This window comes from Sorex fumeus, unplaced genomic scaffold (genome assembly GCF_029834395.1).
Source record: "Sorex fumeus unplaced genomic scaffold, SorFum_2.1 ptg000033l, whole genome shotgun sequence".
Lineage (NCBI taxonomy): Eukaryota > Metazoa > Chordata > Mammalia > Eulipotyphla > Soricidae > Sorex > Sorex fumeus.
The window spans coordinates 27,652,390-27,674,002 of NW_026606090.1; the positions used below are offsets into that span (position 1 = coordinate 27,652,390).

At 37.3% G+C, this 21,613-nt stretch overlaps 1 pseudogene; it reads right to left on the reverse strand.

The window, feature by feature from the left end:
* Positions 1–4,057: 4,057 nt before the first annotated feature.
* On the reverse strand, positions 4,058–5,156 carry LOC130026171 (checkpoint protein HUS1-like; annotated as a pseudogene).
* Between the last annotated feature and the right edge of the window lie 16,457 nt (positions 5,157–21,613).

A 21,613-nucleotide genomic window follows, 5' to 3' on the forward strand; every position in this document is an offset into this window, starting at 1 on the left:
GTGCAATGATAGTAGGATTGGTGTTGGAATATTGAATGTAAAAAATTACTGTGAACAACTTTATGAAAAATTTAAAAATTAAAAAATATTTTTTAAGTATTGTGGAGTTCATGCTTGCTTCAATCACCTTAATTAGTGGCTGTTTAAGCAGTACTTTTACATAATATATATGTATATAAATATATAATATAAAATGAATCCCCTTCCAGCTTCTTAATAATAGCAACATAAAGACACCTTAAATCACTACCAGCTAAGCTAAACTATTAGATAACATATTTGTTGTCCTAAAATATTAGCTTTGAGAATGATGTGATGTGTAGCAATAGAGGATTAATTCACTTATGGAAGATAAGTACTATTATTAAAATACTTGAAAATCTGGGAATACTTTTGGAAGCTGGTAGTGATTAGAATAAAAGAATATTGAGGAAAATGTTATCTCCCTCTTTTTGAAGGTCTTAAAGAATTTTGTGGGCATTATATCTTAGGTATGATAACATTTTAATGCTTAAGGAATAATGAAAAGAATATTATTGGAAATGGAGAAAAGTTTATTCTTGTTAGGCATGGAAGAAAGTTTAGCATTATTTCAGTTTAGGTAATGTAAAAAGTAGAAAATGTACCTATGAATTGGATGATAGCATTGAACTGATTTCTAAGAATGTTGAATGTATCTTCTTCCTTACTAAAATATGAAAGGGATGACATAAGTTAACACAAGGATAGTTGAAACAAAAAAAGCTGTGTCATAATGGTTTTGAAAATTACATACCTCTCCAGATAGCAAGTGATGTAAACTTAGGAAGTGATTACTGATCAGAGATAAAATCAGACCTTTGCTTAGAAACATTATCTAAAGATGAAGCAGAGGTTGTTACTGATAAACATTAAGAGACAGATCTTAGAAAGACGTGGAGTAGTGCCACAAAGAAGTATTCAATTAAACAATAGGGCAACTTAAGAATTTTAAGACATTATCCTTTTGGAATCTCAGAAGTCCGACCTATCGCAAATAGATATGGAGTTATTTCTCCAAAGTAAATCCTTATAGTACTCATGAAGTCCCACGTTTTCAAGATAAATAAGTTGACAGAAATGACAAGCTAAAACTGAAAGATACAATTTAAAATCATAAAAGGACTTTACACTAGATGAAGTCACAAATTCATCTACCGAGTAGTCTGAGAAAACCATTCAGTTTCAAATCTGAATCTCTCCCATGTACTAGAACTGATCAAGAGGCGTCCAACATTTGCCAATAAGGGCTTTACCATTTCTAGAGGGTCAGTGACTTCTGTGCGTTACACACTTCCTGATTTTTTCAGCAGTATCTACAGAAGTTACCCAGTGCCCCTTCCACCATTGTATGTTAGCGAGGTGGTCAACAGATAACTTTCCCTAATAGATTACAGATATTCACTTTGAGAAAAACTGCTCTATAAAATATACTTAAGGAATTAATTTGAGAAACCTCCTCTACATATTAATATGATTAATATGAAAAGTGGATTTTAAACTGATCATGTATTAGGATGAGACAGCTAAGGTAGAAGAAGATGAATACATTATACCTGTGGAAAATATGTAAACAATTTGTGGTTATAGGGTGGATTGCGGATAATTGTGATAAATGGAGTTCTTGTGCAGCCCCCTCACAGGTAAACTACTTGCAAACCACCCTCAGGCTTCTGAGTAGTCTTACAGAGTTCAGTCTAAAGATGCCAATGAAACAGACTCTCAGGATAGAATTCTGTAATTAGATTACTTATTTCTCAGATAGCAGCAAGTCCCTATCACTTAGATAAGTAGTGTTTCTATACCTCGCATGGCAGAATCATAATAACTAAAGATCTTAACTCTAGGCAACTGGTTTGTGTTTTATGTAGACCTGATCTGACTTAGTCAAGGATTTCCAGGCTTGAAGAATATGGGTAAATTGTAATGATAAGCAGTGGGTTGATGATTGAGTGCTGTTAATTTTAATAGAAATGCTAAAAGAGCAAAATGAAAGTATAGACTGGTCAACTCAAAAAACCAAGTTTTGGTTAAAAATCACAAAGGCCTTAGGTAGAACTGAATGAGATTTTCTTCTCCTGCAATCAGAGGGAAAATTGTGCTCAATATAGGGCTTGAAATTTGATCACAAACAAAGGAGTTATAAAAAATACTGAATTCACAACTTTGGTAATTATGGTAAATTTCAGACCTTCGTAGAGAAAAAAAAATGGATCCTAATACCTTGAATAGTGATATTCAGAAAGATAAACTTTGAAAATTTAAACCTTGGGATTTCATAGTCTTTTGTTATAGTCTTTTACTCCATTGTTGAGAACTCATAAAGTCTTTCATAAAATTATTCTTGTCTTCCTCAAGATCTGTTTTGTCTCCCTTTATGGGCTAAAGATTTATTTTTAGAGTAAAGCCTCATTATGTCCCAAATAGGAACTTACCATTGCTGGTATGAGAATAAAGGTATTATTCACTACATTTTGGAACTTAACTGCGGTGTTGTATTGGCAGGAACAAAGATAAAATGCCTGGGACTAGAGCTGGAGGTAATATAACAGGAAGGATGGAATATAAAGCTGGATGGGGAAAACGTTTCAAATGGGACACTATTCCGTGATTCATAATTTACCACTTTGGCATGATTGCCTGGAGCTCATCCTAATACACTAGAGTGACTCTTTGAAGTTTGGAAACAATAAAAGCCTACAGAAAATAAAGGTTGAAATTTCAAAACGTCTTTGGCAAAGTATTAGAGAAGTCAAATAGTTCCAAGAGGTAAACATGTGAGAATGAATCTATTAAGCTCTTCCACTATTAATAAAATCTACCTGATGATTATATTCCCAAGCATCTTCCATGAAAGTACAATGGAATGTGACTGTAAGAGTAACATTCTTATGGAAAAACTTTGTGATAGCATTCCTCTTATCTACAGTTATTGATAGAAGATTTTGCTGTTGGCCTGATAATAATAGACATGGTAATGTTAAGATTCTGGAATAACATTGGCCAGGCAGTCACACTTGCCTGTTAGGTGAGACAGACATTATTGCACAAAGGAGAGCAATTAAGGCCAGAGATCACAGAGGTCTCTGAAATTGTGGGTTTCCCACAGATAAAATAAACGAACAATCAAAACATCACACAATTAAAATATCAAAAATTTTATTTTTGATATTTTAAAACTAAAAATATCAAGAATAGTGAGACTCCTAATTTTAGTCCCTAAAATTTTAAGTCACAGTCCTTTGTCCAATTCCCACACCTGAGTTAGTTCTTAAAACAAGAGTCTGCTATCTGAAATAAAATCTAGGTATCTTTGAGAAAGTCTCTATAATGCAAATATCTGAGTAGGGAATCTAAGTATGAATAATGAATCTAAGTAGTGAATCTAATAGATAAAACCTATATTTCTTAGAGTGATTTATAGTAGAAAAATTCTACCCAGATATTCTAATAGATTACAACAGTGATTCCAGGGACATGGAAGACAATATGATCTTCTAGTAGAGTGTGAACATATAGAAGTTAAATGATAACAGAATGGCTGGTTGTTTTTTTTTACTTTTGAAATTTTTATTACCACACTAATTCTAAATACAGGAGCATTTTTATAACTTCAATTAAAAAGTGCTATTTAAAATCCATGAGAAATATAAGACATATGAAGTACACAAGATGTATGAAGTAATATGTTTATCCTACTGTGCTGCACTACTTTTAGTTAAAATATTTTACCAGTAGGCCAGAAAGAGTATAGTGAGTGAGGCAAACTTTTCTTGCAAATGGTCAATCCTCTGTTCAATCTTTGACACTGCATGTGGTCCCCTGAGCACAACCTGAGACCAGAGCCTGGAGTAAGTCCTGAGCAGTGCTGGATAGGACCCCAAAACAAAAACAAAAAAAATTGTATTACAATGGTAAGATAAGGGATGTGTATAGGATTTATGCTGCCATAAAAATGCAGGTGACTTAGAACACATCCCCCTGCTGCTTCTCCAGGATCTGAAAGAGGTCCCTGAGACCCCGCATGTATAACTTGCTTCTATGACAACGCAGGGATGAAGTACTGCAGGGACACATCTTCATGGGGCAAGACAAGATGAACGATCTTGTTTTTCACAATATTGCATATAGTCTTTGTAGGATTTATTTGTTGTCCAGCAAGTAGGAGTTTCTTAATGTCTATGTGCACTTCAGCCATTTGTTCTGGATTTTTATCTTAAGGGCTGGAGCCATAGCACGGTGGGTAAAGTGTTTGCCTTATACCCGGCTGAGCCAGGTTCGATTCCTCTGCCCCTCTCGGAGAGCCCAGCAACCGAGAGTATCTCACCCACACAGATAAGCCTGGCGAGGTATGCGTGAGGTATTTGATATGCCAAACACATAACAAGTGTCACAATGGAGACTGTACTGGGCCTGCTCGAGCAAAATCGATGAACAACGGGAGGACAGTGACCGTGACAGTTCTATCTTGAGATGTATTTTCAGAAGCTAGTGGAGGGTTTCCAAGATCTTTAAAATGAGTTGTAACACACACAAGGTTGGTTTCTATTTTTGAGTTCAACTCTCTATTTAGATTTGCTTCAATAATAAGGTGATTGCTGGTGTTTTTCACTTTTTCCACAACACTCTTCATAATCTTCAAGACTGGTAAATAAATGCTAACATCAGAGGCTGGGATTGTAGGTTCTTGTAAATCCCTCCACAATTTTCTAGGAATAAACTTTGTGAGAATGCCATGTGTCCCAATGCGACTACTATTCATTGCAGATAACAATTCTATAAAGACAGGCAATTCTATAAAGGCAGGGGAAGTGTTTATTGGTCAGTTTTAATTTCAAGGCTCTAGCGTTCTGAGCACTTTTCAAGGCTCGAGATAAGTATTCTGATGTCAGTTCTAAATAAGTTTTATTGCTGTCCGCCGAGACACCTTCCATCTGAAATTCGCTGAAGAAATTCTCCTGCTCCAGTTCACACCACGTACTCACTCCCCAACTGACCACCTGATCCCAGATGATGAAGTTGAGCTTCTCAGGGCTGATGCGGAGCATGCACGTCTTGGCCAGCTTGGCCATCATGTTACTGGCCCGTGTGAAGTGGCTCAGACACGCCGCATTCCTGATTCTGGCGCGGAACTGCATGGCCCGAAGTGGAAGCTTGGCAGAGCGGGGCAGAGGATGGGAAGGCTGCGACTCAGCAGAGCCTGCGCCCGGGCATTGGGACCCTACCCTCAAACGGTTGAGTTCTAACCTACAGTGATAATAGATTCATAGACACCACCAGGAATTATTCTTCAGTTTATAAAGAAAAATCACGATAAATATACAAATCTTCCTTGATTTCCATACAGGTTATGTCCCAATATACCCACTGTAAGTTGGAAACAGGAATTTATAAAACACATATACACAGATGATATAACAAACATTATTGATTTTACTAGTCCAAACTTAAACATGATCGGAACACTTACATTAACCTATACTTGGACAAACTCATATAATACAAAACCTATTTTATAATAAAATGTTGAATGTTTCATGTGATTTGCTGACTATATACTAAAACTGGAAGACCATCTGTACAGTGGTGGTTACTCACCTGTGCGGTAGAGTGATTGATTGGGAGTTCTTGCTGCTGCCAGCAACAAAAGAGACTGCTAGCCCAAGATACCCATGTCATATATTTAAATATGTAGATCAAATTCTGCTAAAATGTATGTGGAGTAAAAATCCTTCCTGACCCAAATAGCCAAATGAATCCTAGAAAAAAGCAATATGGGAGGCTTCCCGTTTTCCTCCACCAACTTTAAATTATACTATAAAGCTATGACAATCAAGGAAGTATGGTACTGAAATAAGGACCAACTCTCAGACCAATGGCATAGAATTGAGATTCCTGAGACAGAAGCTCAAGTATATGTCAGCTAATCAACAAATATGTAAGAGAACAAGAAAAGCCTTTTCAATGAATGACCTTAGTAAAATGAGTCAGTTTTATGTGAAAAAATTAACTCAGATCCCTATCTCACACCAGGCACAAAAATCAGTTAAGACAGATTAAAGGTCACAATATCGTACCTGAATCCACAAATTATACAGAGTGAAAAAATAGGCTGACACTACAAGACATTGAATCTAGAGGTAGCTTTAATATTCCAGTGCCTTTGGTCAAGCAAACAGAAGCAAACATAAAGGAGCTACAACAAATTAATAAAACCCTGTACCACAAAATAAATGATGTCCAGAATAAAATGACACCACTCACATTCTGCTATCATTCATCTGAAAAGGGGTCAATATCCAAGATAGATAAAACAAATGGATTCCATCAAAAAGTAGGGAGAAGAGGTAAGCAGAAGTTTCCTCAAAGAAGACATATAAATGGATAAGAGGTATTTGAAAAATATTCTGCACCACTTCTAATTAGGCAATTGTAAATCAAAATAGGAGGGAGATATTATCAAACACATGTTAGACTGATGTATATGAAAAATAACAAATACAGCCAGTGTTCGTGGGGATATAAGGATGAAGGGAACTTCATCCTTTGCTGGTGGGAATGTCAACTGATTCGAACTTTTGGGAAAGCAATATGAGCCCTACTTTAAAAACTAAGAACTGAGATAGCGTATTATTCAGCAATCCCAATTTTTGGCATCTACTAAAGGGCCTAAAAACCCTTCAAAAATAAGTACCAGGAGGTTTACTCCATGGCTTGGAGGCCAGCCGCACATGCTAGGGGAAAAGGCAGCTCAGATAGAGAAGGGAGTACCAAATAAAAAGTACTGGGAGAATCCTCCCAGGATGGGAGATGCGTGCTGAGAGTAGACTATAGACCGAACATGATTGCCACTCAATGCCTCTTTTGCAAACCACAGTACCCAAAAGGAGAGAGAGAACAAAAGGGAATGCCCTGCAAGGGTGGGTTGGGGAGGATGGGGGATGGGAGGGATACTGGGATCAGTGGTGGTAGAGAATGGTGTTGGAGGGATGGGTATTCGATCATTGTATAACTGAAACCCAAGCACAAAAATTTGTAAGTCTACAACTGTACCTCATGGTGTTTCACTAGTAAATTTTTTTTTAAAAAGTATGTTACTATGTTCATCACTCACTAGTCACAATGGCCAAAGTCTGGAATCAACCCAAATGTCCAAGAATGATATCTGGATAAAGAAACTATGACACATATATGCCATGCAATACTACTAAACTATGAGAAAAGATAAATCATGTAATTTTTCCATTACATGGATGAAACTAGAGCATGTCATGCTGGGTGATGTCAGCCAGAAGGGAAACTGATACAGAATGATCTCTCCTACATGTGGGATATAAACATAGGAAGATAATAACCACATGACTTAAGGCAACAGAACCTGAGAACTGCTCTACAGAACTACTGAGCTTATCATACAAGGGCATAGAGTTGACTGGGGACCAGAATTGGTAGGGTGGGGGCTGGGGGACACTGAGGCTACAATGAAGGGAAGTGGGCATTCTGGTGGAGATCAGAAATGCATAAAACCTTATCATTAACAGTATTGCAAATCACCATAATTAAATAATTTTTGAAGCAAGATAGCTTTTATTGAAAGAAGTTTACTTAGAGAAATGTGGGGAGAGAGAGAAAGAAACATGTCTAAGAGAAAATATGGCTTTTTTCAGAGTAAAAAAAATCTAAATAACTTATTTTTAAAAGAAAAAATGTCAAAATTCCAAAATTCAAAACATGGCAACTACTAAATATATTGGATCTGCTCAAAAATTTTTTGGTTAATCAATTGAAGAAAAGGCAGGAACTGCATATACTTAGGTGAATTTTTCTCCTAAAATTTTAAGAGACTAATTATAATCTAGTTCAGAAAAGTTAAGGTAAAAAGTACTGAAATTCTCTCTCCTTGCTTACAAATGAAGGGATAAGGCCTGGAAAGATACTACAGAGATTAACGTGTTTGCTTTGAATATAGTAGACCAAAATTTGGTCCCTGGCACCACAAATATCTCCTGAGCAACAGAAGAGTGATTCCTGAATACAGAGCCAGGAGTAAGCCTTGGCAGGGTGTGCTCACAAAACAATAAAAACCTCCAAAGAGGAACTGCATCCCAGAGAAGATACAGAGATTAGTGTCACCCTCAGGGATTTAAGAAAGCAGAGGTGAAAGGTTGCATTAGTTTCCTATTTAATTTACCAATTTGACCTTAATAAAAACAAGATACAACATGGTAGGTTACTATGAAATGTATATATTTAACGAACTTGTACTATAAATCACAATCAATATCAAAGAACTAATATCTTTACAGGAACAGATCAAAACACACTCTAGTATTTGTCATACGTCTATCATTTGCATTTATCCAGTGTTCATCAGGAAGATTCAAAGGCTATTTTTATTCATACAGAATAAACTGAGAAATATATACATATATAGTCTTGTCCAAAGATTTTTCTAATTTTATATTTACTTTCTCACAATAGAATAAGTAACCAAAGTAATCTTGACATTCTGTCAGGCATTACTAAAATGAAATCTGACAGACAGAAAGTGATCTGTTGTATGGATAATATCAGATAACATACAAACATTAAAAAAGTAGCAAACATTCTCTGAACAATTCAAGAACCTTCTTTTATTTATTGTTTTGTTTTTGGAGTAATACCCAGTTGTGCTTAGGGTTTGTTTACTTTTGATTCTGCATTCGGGGATTAATTCTGGTGGCGCCTAGATCATATGCAGTGCCAGGGATCGAATCCAGGTCAGCTGTGTGCAAGACTTACCTCTTGACCTACTGTTCTATGTCTACTCCCTTATTCGACAATATTCCCTTGAAAATAAAAAGAACTTTTTTTTTTTTGCTTTATTGGCCACACTCGGCGATGCACAGGAGTTACTCCTGGCTTATGCACTCAGGAATTACTCCTGGTGGTGCTCAGGGGATCATAGGAATGCTGGGAATCAAACCCACGTCGGCTGCAAGGTAAATGCCCTATCTGCTGTACTATTGTACTATCACTTCAGCCCCTAGAAACAACTTATTTAACATTATACTTCATAACATTAAAGAAGCACAATACTTGAAAGCTTAATTCTATATTAGATAACATATACCACACTAGAGAATACTGGTTGGTTTAATTATTGGATAACTTAAAAGACTTGAGACTTTAAATGATGACCAAACTAATGGAAATCTTTGTGTGATATTCAAGCTCTGAATCAGGGGCTCTTGCTAATAGGATGATGCATACTTGGGTTAATCACTGTTGCTATAGTCTCCATAGTTTATTAGGAGAAATTGTAGAATCTCTCCCAAGAACTATTGGTTGAGTTGCAACACAAACTCCTCAGGTTTCAGAGCAAGACCATGGCATTCGAGGTAGAGAAAATGATATTTGAAGTACAGAAGTATTAACTGTTTAAAAGAGAACTCCTTAGGGAATGGCATAATTAGATACACATTAGAAAGCCCCAAACCCTGTTTCACAACAGAGAGAACCTAACAACAGCACATGATCCAAAAGTTTTAGAAGACAAAAGAACTCGTTATGAAGAAATTGTACCCTAAAGCTAGTGTGTGCATGCAAGCACGCGTGTGCGCGCACACACACACACACACACATACACACACAATATGAAATAAAAATTAAACAAAAAATTAGGACAGCTCATGGTAATGTAGAAAAGTCATCACATTTAATTCAGGTTAGTGTTACCCCCAATCTGACATAACTCAGCACAGTCTGAGAGAAAATGTCTGACTCATGGCTTCTCTCTAGGGAGGAAAAGAGAAGAATGGAATGTGTGCCCGAAGTTCTGACTTTTTGGAGGAATGCCCAAGGAACTGGTTTATTTCCAGCCTGACTCTGAGTATAGATGGAAAACTGGCATATTTGGAAGCCTGGAGAGTCACTAAAGACAAAGAATTTCCCGGTTATTTTTTTGGCATCAGAAAATTACAGATTTCTCTGAGTTCATTTCCAGTATCACAAATAACTTTAAAACTAGTAACTTGAAATTACTGAACCAGAGATACAAAAAGAAAAGTAAAAGGATCTTGAGAGACTTATAAGATATGAATGAATAAATATATACTTATTATAAGAAGTTTCTGGATGAGAAAAATGAAGGAGGGAAGAGACTTTATTTAAGATATAAATGCTAAAAAATTTTCAATTCCTGTATGAAACTGTATGTTAAATTTCAATAAAGTAAATGAACTCGGAGAAAAATAAACTTATAAACACATATAAAAAACATATTATAATAAAGCTCTCAAAAATCAAAGACACTGTAAAAAAGTGACTCATAGTACATAAGGAATCTCTCATAAAATTATCAGGTCAAAATCTGGGAAAACCTAGATAACAGTAATCAATGAAGAAGAGAGAAATGGAGATGAGAAACAAGAAGATGTGGAGAAGAGGTAGCAGGACAAAAGTCAGGAGTTTTGAACACTTCGGTGGGATAAAAATGTGGTATGAGAGTGTGGAGTATGGTCCCAAACTACTATAATCAATCTTTAAAATGTGCCTTTTAGGGACTGGAGTGATAGTATAGTGGCTAGGCTACTTGCCTTGTACTGACCTATATTCAATCCCCAGCATCCTATTTGGTCCCCCAAGCACCACTAGGAGTAATTCCTCTGTACAGGACTAGGAATTATGCCTGAACATTGCTGAATGTGGTCCCCCCCCAAAAAATACAGGAACAAAATTTCTATTTTAGTATTGAGGTTGTGATGAGAACATTCCCATTGCTTGTGGGAATGTCATCTGTTGTAGTCTCTATGGGAAAGAATATGAAGATCTCTTTAAAAATGGAATAACAAATTTATAAATAAATTTTTTAAATATCCCATATGACCCATTGATGCCATTTACTTATATCTATTCCCAAATGCAAAAATATCATTTCCAAAGAACATATGCAAACCTGTGTTCGTTGAAGCACAATAGCTAAGATTTGGAAACAAATGCCCAACTACAGATGCCCAACAAGAACTTTTGGTATATATACACAATACAATACTATGTTTCTCTAAGAAAAAAAACAAAATCATGCAATTTGCCATGGCATGGATGGAACTGTAGGGTAATTATTAGGTTGAGTGAAGTCAGTCAGAAGGGAAGACATAGGCACAGAATGACATTTCTCATATGTGACTTAATGATACTCAGCAAAGAGGCAACAAAGGGCCAAGGCAATACCAAAGGAGATGGTGGCTGAACCTTATATAATCCCCAGTACCACACATGGTCCCCCAACCTTTGACAGGAATAATCTCTGAGAGAAGAACCAGGAGTAAGCCCCCAGCTCCGCCAGGTGTGGCCCCCAAACAAACAAAAGCCTATTGGACAAATTTCAACACTTTAAGATTTTAAAAAGTAAATAAAACAGTAAATAAAAGTAAATAAAATATCCTAAGGTAAGTTCCCTTAGAATAATAAAAGTCGTGTGTGAAAAGCACACATTTAAAAAGTCATGATAATGGTCTGTGTCTATTGCAGATCAAAGTCCTGATATGAGGAATGTAGGAATGAAGATGGGAATAGCAATACTTGCAATTACTTTTGGCTACCCTGAAGTAAATCTGTGCTTTCTGTATCTCTATGAATCTCTATTAGGTTATATGTATTATTTCTCCAATGGATATTTAGGCCAGGTCAGAATACATGTTTCATTAAACTTGTATCTATTGCTTCTACCTAGTTGTTTTGATCTTCTCAGATCAGTAATCACTTGTAATCATTTGTCATCCGTTGTTCGTTGAGTTTCTCGAGCTGGGGCCAGTAACGTCTCCATTAGACCCTGTCACATGCTTATGTAGCTGAATGGCATCTTCTCACTCCAGGAACATGAAGAGCATCAAACCTTTTGTTCAGGGTCTTAATGAAGAAATCCGACCATCTTGTATGTGGGCGATCAGGTTTTCTTTTGACGTCCCGTGGAATCCAGTTGGTAATGCCTCTATTCGGTAATGGTAATTTTCCAGTGGCCATCTCCAAATCACATTATGTGCCTGGCCCACCTGATTTTCAACAGGCAAATGAGGCAGCCTTCATCCCTGATCTTCAACTGTCGATGGAGGTTAAAACCCCAGATTCCTTCTCTCACTTGAGTGAACTGTGATACTCCAAGCATAGCTCTTTTGATTCCTTTTTGTGTGATCCAAATAGCATTATTGTCCTGTTTTCATAGGGCCCAGGTCTCTGAGGCATATGTTAGTGCAGGAAGAATGGTGGAGTCCAAAAAATGTGCCCAGAGCTAGAGGTTTTTCATCCTCTTAACAACTTCTTCGGGGCTCTTCAAGCTCTTCTTTTCCACGCAGCTCTCTTCCTCTTGTGCTGTTCTGGCACCAAGTCATTCCTCATAATGAGTTCTTAACCCAGGTACACATAGCTGCTGCATTTGGAGATGTTTTTTTCATTGAGAGCAAATGGAACGTCAGGGACTAGTTCGTTTTTCATGAACATTCTCTTGGTGAGATTCAGCTGCCGTCTGACCTTTCCACACTCATGGCTGAAGTCGGCCAGCATTCGTGCTGCTTGGTTGATATTTGGTGTTATTAGAACAAAGTCATCAGTGAAGCGGGGGTTGTGTAGTTGCCGACCACCTATCTTCCTTCCCATTTCTTCCCATTACAGTTGTCACATGACATTCTTGAGGGTGGAACTGAAGAGTTTCGGTGAAATGATATCACTCTGCCGAATCCCTCTCTTTATGTTGATAATCACTTCCTTGTAGAATGCTGAGATCCTTGTGGTGAATCCATAATACAGCTCATGGAGGATCCTGATGTACTGAGTTTGAAAGTGCTATTTGGCTAGGGCTTCAGTGACCACTTCAGTCTCAACAGAATCAAAGGCCTTCTTTAAATCGATGAACATTAGACAAAGTGGCATCTTGAACTCTCGTGAAACCTCAATGAGCTTGGTCACATGGTCGAACATGCTGAATCCTTTTCAGAACCTGACTTGTTAGCATGGTTGTCCTTTGACTAATGTTCTGCCTATTCTATTCAGGGTGACTCTAGTGAACAACTTGTAGATGATCGACAACAGGCAGATCGGGCTATAGTTGCCGATGTCGTGGATGTCTTCCTTCTTATACAACAGAAAGGTCCTGCTGGTTTTCCATTGGGACAGAACTTTGCATTCAGACAGGTAGCATGTGAAGAGCTGAGCCAGTGTATTGATGCATAATGGTGGCAAATTCTCCAGGTGTTTGCATCTGACCTTGTCTGGACTGGGTACTTTATGCTTCTTTACTGACAAAAATGGCGTGTTGTGTTTCGGAAAGGAGAATGCTGGGAACGACATATCCATCCTGCAGAATTTGGAATGTGGGCAGGTAGACGTGGCTATCGAAGAGATCCTAGCAGAAGTTGTGGATAATCTTCTCCATTGCCCTTCTGGAAGATGTAATAGATCCATCAGGATGTCGGAGGGCAGTCATTTTGGTGTTGTAGTTGGCAAAGCACAGGTGGGCGTTGCAAATACTTTTCCCGGATTCTGCTGCATCAGCCAACACTCCTTCTCTTCTCTCTTTGAGGTCTTCCTTTATCGCTTCTCTGCAGTTTTGTGAGCTCAGACATTAACTTGTGATTGCCTGAGGCTTGCACCAAACCACGTTGGCAAATGAGCTCAAGAGTTTCTGAAGACAGGCATCTGCTTGTGGCTTTCCCATCTCAGTATTCCTCTTGCAGTCATGGAGGTTCTGAACAAGTTGATTGTACTCCTCACAGATGTTGTCAACAATGGCTTCTTCCCATGTTGCCGCAATAGTGCCCAAGAGCTCCCAGTTGGTGGTCATTCTTGGAGTTTTCTTCTTAAACTTTGCAGCCGTTTCTCCCCACTCCATGAAGTAGAATTTTGCATGAAGGAGACGGTGGTTCAATCCCATTTGAAATTTTGGGGCAACGGAAACTTCAGTCAGGCAAAACCATTGATTGAATATGATGTGGTCAATTTCATTGTGGAACTTTCCAACGGGAGACTCATGTTTAGATTCAGCCTTCCAGAGACAGAGATCATCTGCCTGCTTTCCCCAGTCTCCGGTGACCTGGGATAACACCCATAAGACCCACCCTGCTGGTGCCAGATAAATACCTCATTGGCCGACCTCCACTACCCAAAGGCTGTCACGCTCCAGGCTGCTTTCGTGGACTGCATGGCTACTTTGCAGTCACATGACACATCATACGATGCTTCCAACCCATTCTCCATAATTATCGCACCATATTTTAAGGGGTTCAAATATGGTGTGAACAATGGGAACACCAGTAAGAGTGATTAGAGGCCACCCTAAAAGTCTCCATCCCTCTTGGAGAACTCAACAAGCTACTGAGAGTATCCTGCCCACTCAGCAGGATATTCTATGTACCAAAAACAGTAAAAACAATGGGCCTCATTCCCCTGGCCCTGAAAGAGCCCCCTATATGGCAGCATTAAGAAAGTTGAGCAAGGAGAGGCTGATAAATTTTCAGGGCTGAATTAGGCTGCCAAAATGAAGAAGGACTAAAATGACTGTCTGTACTTTCAACTCACATACGCTTGAATAGATGTGGCTCATTGCTGGCAGTTTCTATCTTCATCGTCTATGCACCAACATCCAACTATGATGAAGAATAAATTGAGAAGTTCTACATAGAGCCGGAGTCATTCTATAAAGAAGACCATACATTCTACAATATCATTGTCAGTGATTTTAATGCCAAGATAGGACCGAGAAGGTCGCCTGAAGAACTCCACATCGGGACCCATGGCCTACAATGGAACAAACATGTGAAAGACTGTCTGAGTTCATCATGTTGACTAAAACCATCCATAGTAACTCAGATCAGGCAAGTAAAAGTATGTTGATTGCTCAGGTGTTCCATTTAGTTATTTAATACGCAATGATAGCCATGAGTGGGTAAATGCAGTAATTATGCTTAATAAAATTCTTAAATGGGGGGATTACAAATATCAAAGTGAAATTCCATATTTTTCATTGATATCTTAAAGTAGACTGTCACTGTCCTCCCGTTGTTCATCGATTTACTCGAGCGGGCCCAGTAACATCTCCATTGGAGACTTGGTTGTTACTGTGTTTGGCATATCAAATACATCACAGGTAGCTTGCCAGGCTCTGCCGTGCGGGCGAGATACTCTTGGTAGCTTACCGGGCTCTCTGAGAGGGGTGGAGGAATTGAACTCGGTTCGGCCATGTTGGCCATTTGTAAGGCAAACACCCTACCGCTGTGCTATAAGGTATTTATAAGGTGGGTTGGAGCAATAGCACAATGGTAGGGCATTTGCCTTGCATGTGCTCAACCTGGCCAACCCGAGTTTGATTCCTGCGCCCCTCTCAGAGAGCCCGGCAGGCTACTGAGAGTATCATGCCCACACAGCAAAGCCTGGCAAGCTACCTGCGATGTATTTGACATGCCACAGTAACAACAAGTCTCACAATGGAGACATTACTGGGCCCGCTCGAGCAAATCGATGAACAGGAGGACAGTGCTACAGCGCTACAGAGAAAATTAATGACTATTAATAATGATTCAGGAGGCATGCATAGCAATGTCTACAGCTGGTCCCACTGTTCATTTTATGTCATTTTTCTCCCTTTCAATAATAATTTTTATCCATAATTTGAAAAAATCTAAGGGAATAAAGAAAACTGAACGTATAACATTAGTGGATCTGGGAATTATAAGGGAGACAGTCATTTATGGTTTTGCTTCCCAACTCATATCCTCTTGGTACTCATTGCTGCCATGCACACTCAGTTTGCACACCCAGACCTGCTTACTACCTGCAATAATATGACAGCTGATTCTGCCCCTCAGAACATGTCTCCAGTCCCCAGACCAGCTGGTGGCAACAAGCAGTAGAAGCTCACTCAGTAGCTAGCTTCGACAAAAGATGAACACGAATTGTTGGACACCAAAGTTGGATACCGAAGTTACATTGCTTGTGAACGGGCCAGTATTGAGAGATAGTTGTCATCAAAATATCTTACGGGCCTGATTTTAACTTTCCACAGCAACTGGCTTATTATTAACATCATATTTCCTTCACTATAAACTGCCCCGGCACCATGTAATCTCATCAAGATCCGGCCAAGATCCAGACTATAAAACAAAGCTCCCGGAAGAGAGCAACGCAGTATTTCCTGAAGAAATTAGAGGTCACCCCAAAAGCCTTCATCCCTCTGGGAAAGCCCAGAAAGCTACCTAGAGCATCCCGTCTGCACAGAAGAGCCTGGCAAGCATCCCGTGGCATATTCAATATTCCAAAAACGGTAAAAATAACGGGCCTCATTTCCCTCACCCTGAAAGAGCCTCCAATATGGCAGCATTGGGAAGGATGTGTAAGGAGAGGCTGCTAAAATCTCAGGACCGGGAAGAATGAAGATGTTACTGGTGCCAACTCGAGCAAATCGATGAACAACGGGATGACAGTGTTACGGTAATATTCCCTTAGAATTGTTTCTCAAACTAGTATTTAAAACTAGTACTGATGATCTGCTTTTTAAAAGAATCCCCATGTAAAACAAGGAACTTTTAAGCCCCATCTACGTGGAAATATTCACGAACTCTTCAGCTCCATGGTATCTTGCAATGATTCTTAATATATTGCCCAGAAAATAAATGTAGAGTTTCTTGATGGTAACTGTTAGAAGAAAGTCATTTCAATCAGAAACATCTTAAACAAATTTGATCTTGAGAATCACTTTAGTATTTTCGATCTTTTAAGTTAATATTTCTTAGACTAAGTAGAATTATCTTCCCATGTGTAATAATTACATTTAACTTAAAGTTGCTTAGATAGTTACTTACATATAACTTAAATCATTTTGTGAATTCTTATTTTATTTATGTGTATATGTTTTGCTCTATGGTTATGTTTATGAGCACATTTAAGTGTTTCATATTAGATTAAGTATTCAATCAGCTAACATAAGACAACGTTCTCATCATAGAAAAGCAAAATCCAAAAAGCAGAGAAAATGTCTTGAGGTTAAGGAATTTTAGATCTAACATTCTCCATCTACCAACAATTTTCCATGAGGCAGTGAAAGAACCAGTTAACCTTTTAGTGTCTTTGTTTCCTTATGTGTTAAATGGGACTGATAACACTTACAATGTAAGGGCACAAAGGCAGATAAATTATTTAATGCTAGATGATCAATAATCTGCCACATAATATTATTTTTATGATGCTCATACATTATTTATTGCTGAATGCACTTACTTTGCATTATTAGAACATGCAGACTCCCAGAAATTTCAGATGTTACACACATTAAATAGCAGTACATGATGCGGGATATTTTTAGTAAAGTGAGTTGATCATTAGGTGACCCAAAGTGAAATGTGTTTAGTGGTCTATAAAAATAATCCACCTAAATTTCATGAAGAATGAAAGTATCATTGTAGTTATCTATAATTTAGTAGATCCTCAGCATTCAGTTACATACTTTATAAACAACTTCATAGGTTTGTACAAACACTAATCTGCAGTTTTATAGAAGCATGGATTTTGATTATTCATAGTAAGACCCTGATATTTGAGATTAGTAACAGCAGTATGGAAAGAAGTGGATAGTGTTTTCTATATGACCCACCTATCTCTCTCAGTGTAATAGCTGTTCTTAAATGGCAAAGACCTTAGTATATTTGTGAAAATTGCTTTTATGGAAGAAATAAACAACTACTAGTGTTGGTGCTGAAACTTAAGAAGTATAAGATTTTATTTTTAGCTATTAAAGACAGACATTTACTAAATTAAATGGTTAAATATCTAACTTTGTAGATATAAATTTATAATATGATAGAATATACTAAATGCTATATGAAAGCTGAAACAGTTACATGATGAAATTATCTTAGCAACATGATGAAATTATCTTAGCAAAAGTGCTCATCAAATAAAAAAATTTAACTTAAGAAAAATGGGTAATCTGAAGGTCAAAAGAATTTGAATTTTTTAATTTCACTTTACAACATTTTATAGGATACATTGGTGATATGAGAGTTATAATTAATAATAAGTGTTTTAGTTAATAGCTTTCCATTTTGTAGAGGGAAATAGTCCCTTCAAATAAGAATGGCACCTCCTCTTTTTGATATTTAAATTATTAGACATGTTTTATTATGTTATATAGTCACGTAAAATAGTTAAAAAGCAATACTTGATAAGCTAGTATTGTCCTTTCTTTACTTGGAGTATTTCCTGAGTTTCTTAATATGTGTTTTGTAAAACAGTTGACTCCTTAAAAATAATTGTGGAGAATTACTATCATGAATAAGGTAGTACTGGAGAAACACTACCATGAATAAGGCATATAACTTTGCATATAACCTATCTGGTTTTGTTCTCTGGCACCACTTATGGTTCTCTGAGTCCTGCTAGGAATGATACTTGAGGACCATCTTGTGTAGCCCCCAAAAGTAACTGTGAACTTTAGGAACACTCCATGTCCAGTTTCCAGATCATGGACACTAAGGAGCATATTGAACTATAAATTGCAGTGAGCATCTCTATCGTTTCTTCGTTTATGATCTAATTTTGTGTAAGCCTGGGTTATTAACATCCTTATTAATATCCTTTTGGATATTAACAAAATGGAAATTTTCCTAATGTCCTATGAAGTCAGCATAAATCTTGATGCCACTTTAAGGGAAAAAATGTATTTGTATAACTTTTTAATCCCATCTTTAAGCAAGTCACACACGTGGCTTCATCAGTCATTTTGAGTTCAGATGTATGACAGAAAACTCATGCTTAAATCTCTTTAATAATCACTATTATGTGCACCAAACTTTCCATAATTGAAACTAAGTCACAAAAGAAAACTTCTCAATGTGAAAAACACCATGTAAAAATATAAATAATTATTACACTGGAAATTGTTGACCACTGGGTTTGGTTGACTAAGAAAAACGAACTTAACTTTCCTTTTTCATGCTTCTAGATTAGTTTAAAATGTGATTTGCAAGGCAAAATGCCTTAAACTATCATGGTCACTGTCCTCCCGTTGTTCATCGATTTTGCTCGAGCGGGCCCAGTAACGTCTCCATCATGAGACTTGTTGTTACTGTGTTTGGCATACCCAGTACGTCACGGGTAGCTTGCCAGGCTCTGCCGTGCGGGTGAGAGGGGCAGAGGAATCGAACTCAGGTCGGCCATGTTGGCTGCGTGCAAGGCAAACGCCCTACTGCTGTGCTATCACTCCTTTCAAACAGTTTTTCTGTTTAAACCATGCTTTACTTCAATTCTGGTGGCATGACTGCATTTATGATCCATGATCCTAAATTCACTGTAGATTATTTTATTCATCAGAGAAACCTTATTGAACATAAAGATTGACCCTGTATTGAGCATTATAAAGCCAAAACTTTATAAAGTCAAACATCCTACAACATTTATTTAAACTAATAGATTCCCCTTTCCCTTTTCTAATTTTGGTGACCCTATTAGAAGTTGACTTTAAAAATTCTTAATTTTTTTTTTACTTTGCTCTCTTCTTTGATAACTTGTGTCCATGTTTTTCCAATAGATGTGTTTAATTAAAGTTCTCTTTGCTTGTTATGTAGTTTCGCTCTAATATCTTCTGTCCATGTCCCATTATTCTTAGGTAGCATCCATATTTTGTTCACGGGCAGAACTCGGCAAGCTCCCCATGGCTCCCAGTGGCGTATTTGATATACCAAAAACAGTAATGATAACAGGTCTCATTCCCCTGACCCTGAAAGAGCCTCCAATTGTCAGGAAAGACGAGTAACGCGCGGCTGCTAAAATCTCAGGGCTGGAAGGAATAGAGACGTTACTGGTGCACGCATGAATAAATCGATGAACAATGGCATGACAGTGATGTATATTTTCTAAATTTCCTATTCTACAGAGAATTGAAAACTTTACCTGTAATTTTACACTGCAGTAATTTTGAATAATCTCTGATTTTTTCTATTTCAAAAATTTGTTAATGTATTTGGGCTTTCTGTTTTAAGTTGAGTAATTATGCTAATCTTTCTAAAAGTAACTTTTCATCAGCTGTAGGGAAATAATATCTTACTTTCTGGCTATAATAAAATATACTAGAGACAACTTTTTAAAAATCTTTTCCTACCTTGGAAAGAAAAAGAAGAAAAATAATTAAAGAGTAATAGTAGTAAAAAGTAAAGAAAAAGCCAAAGAGTAAAAGTAAAAGTAAAAGTAAAAGAGACTCTTGTAAATGTAAAAAGCATCTTATTATTTCTCTCTACAAACCTTTTTTTCTTTCCAGAAGTTTAATCATAGGGACTACTGTGATAGTACAGGAGGTAAGGTGCCCGCCTTGCTTGTGGCGGGTCAGGTCTGAACCCCTGCATCCTATACAGTCCCCTGAGCACCCTAGAAGTCATTCCTGAGCCAAGTGCCAGGAGTAACTGCTGGGCATTGCCAGGTGTGGCCCAAAAACAAACAAAAAAGAGTAATTCTATAATAAATATATGAAAGTACATAAACAACATAAGGGTTAGACTTTAGAAAATTTAGGTAAGCTAAGCCATCAATCAAGTTTTTTTAGTGATGCTATATTAAGTTTCATTATAAACATCAGATAAAATAGTTTCTAAAATATAATCCCACATAAACTCTAAGTATTGCTATATAAATTACGCATGTTAAACTTCTGAAAGTCTCCTCTAACAGATTTTTATTTTTCAATTTATGTCTTTTAGGTTAAGGAACATGAAAAAAACTACACAAGTTATTGATAACAGATTCTGGATGATTATCAGGAACTCTCCAGGAAAAACAAAAAGGGTTTTGTAAGATCAGTTGATAGATTCATTAATATTGACATGGAGTTTAAACTATTTATGTAGTTTTCCATACTAATTTTTGAGGAACAGAATCAGCACATAATTTATTTTGAAATTATTATTGCCCTTCTTAAAAATCAAAATGCAGTATGAAAAGAGAAATATATATTAAAAGATGTGATATCTTGAGAAAAAAGTCACTGAAAGAAGAGAAAAACATTCATTTATAATACAAACACCTACCTTAGTATATTAAATTGACTTCATGACCTCTTTATAACCTCTGCTTCATAACACAGGCGATTTATGCTTGTATTTAAGAGAATGGGGCTGGAGCTATAGCACAGCGGGTAGGACGTTTGCCTTGCATGCGGCCGACCCAGGTTTGATTCCTCCGCCCTTCTTGGAGAGCCTGGCAAGAGTATCCCGCCTGCATGGCAGAGCCTGGCAAGCTCCCTGTGGCGTATTCAATATGCCAAAAACAGTTACAACAAGTCTCATACTGGAGACATTACTGGTGCCCGCTAGAGCAAATCAATGAACAATGGAAGGACAGTGCCACAGTGCAGTGCATTTAAGACAATAGGTGCTAAAAAGTTACTTCAATTCTTTCCTAAGTATTTTAATACTGTTTTCCTAACACTTTGTATTTCTACACTATGCCAGTGGTAACATCCTACTGGTAAGAGTTTATACTTCTTGAAAAACTCGTCGTTTTAGACATTCCACAAATGCCTCTAACTTCCTTTCTGTTTACACAATTACTCCTAGGTGGCAAATAGTGTTTTGGTCATTAA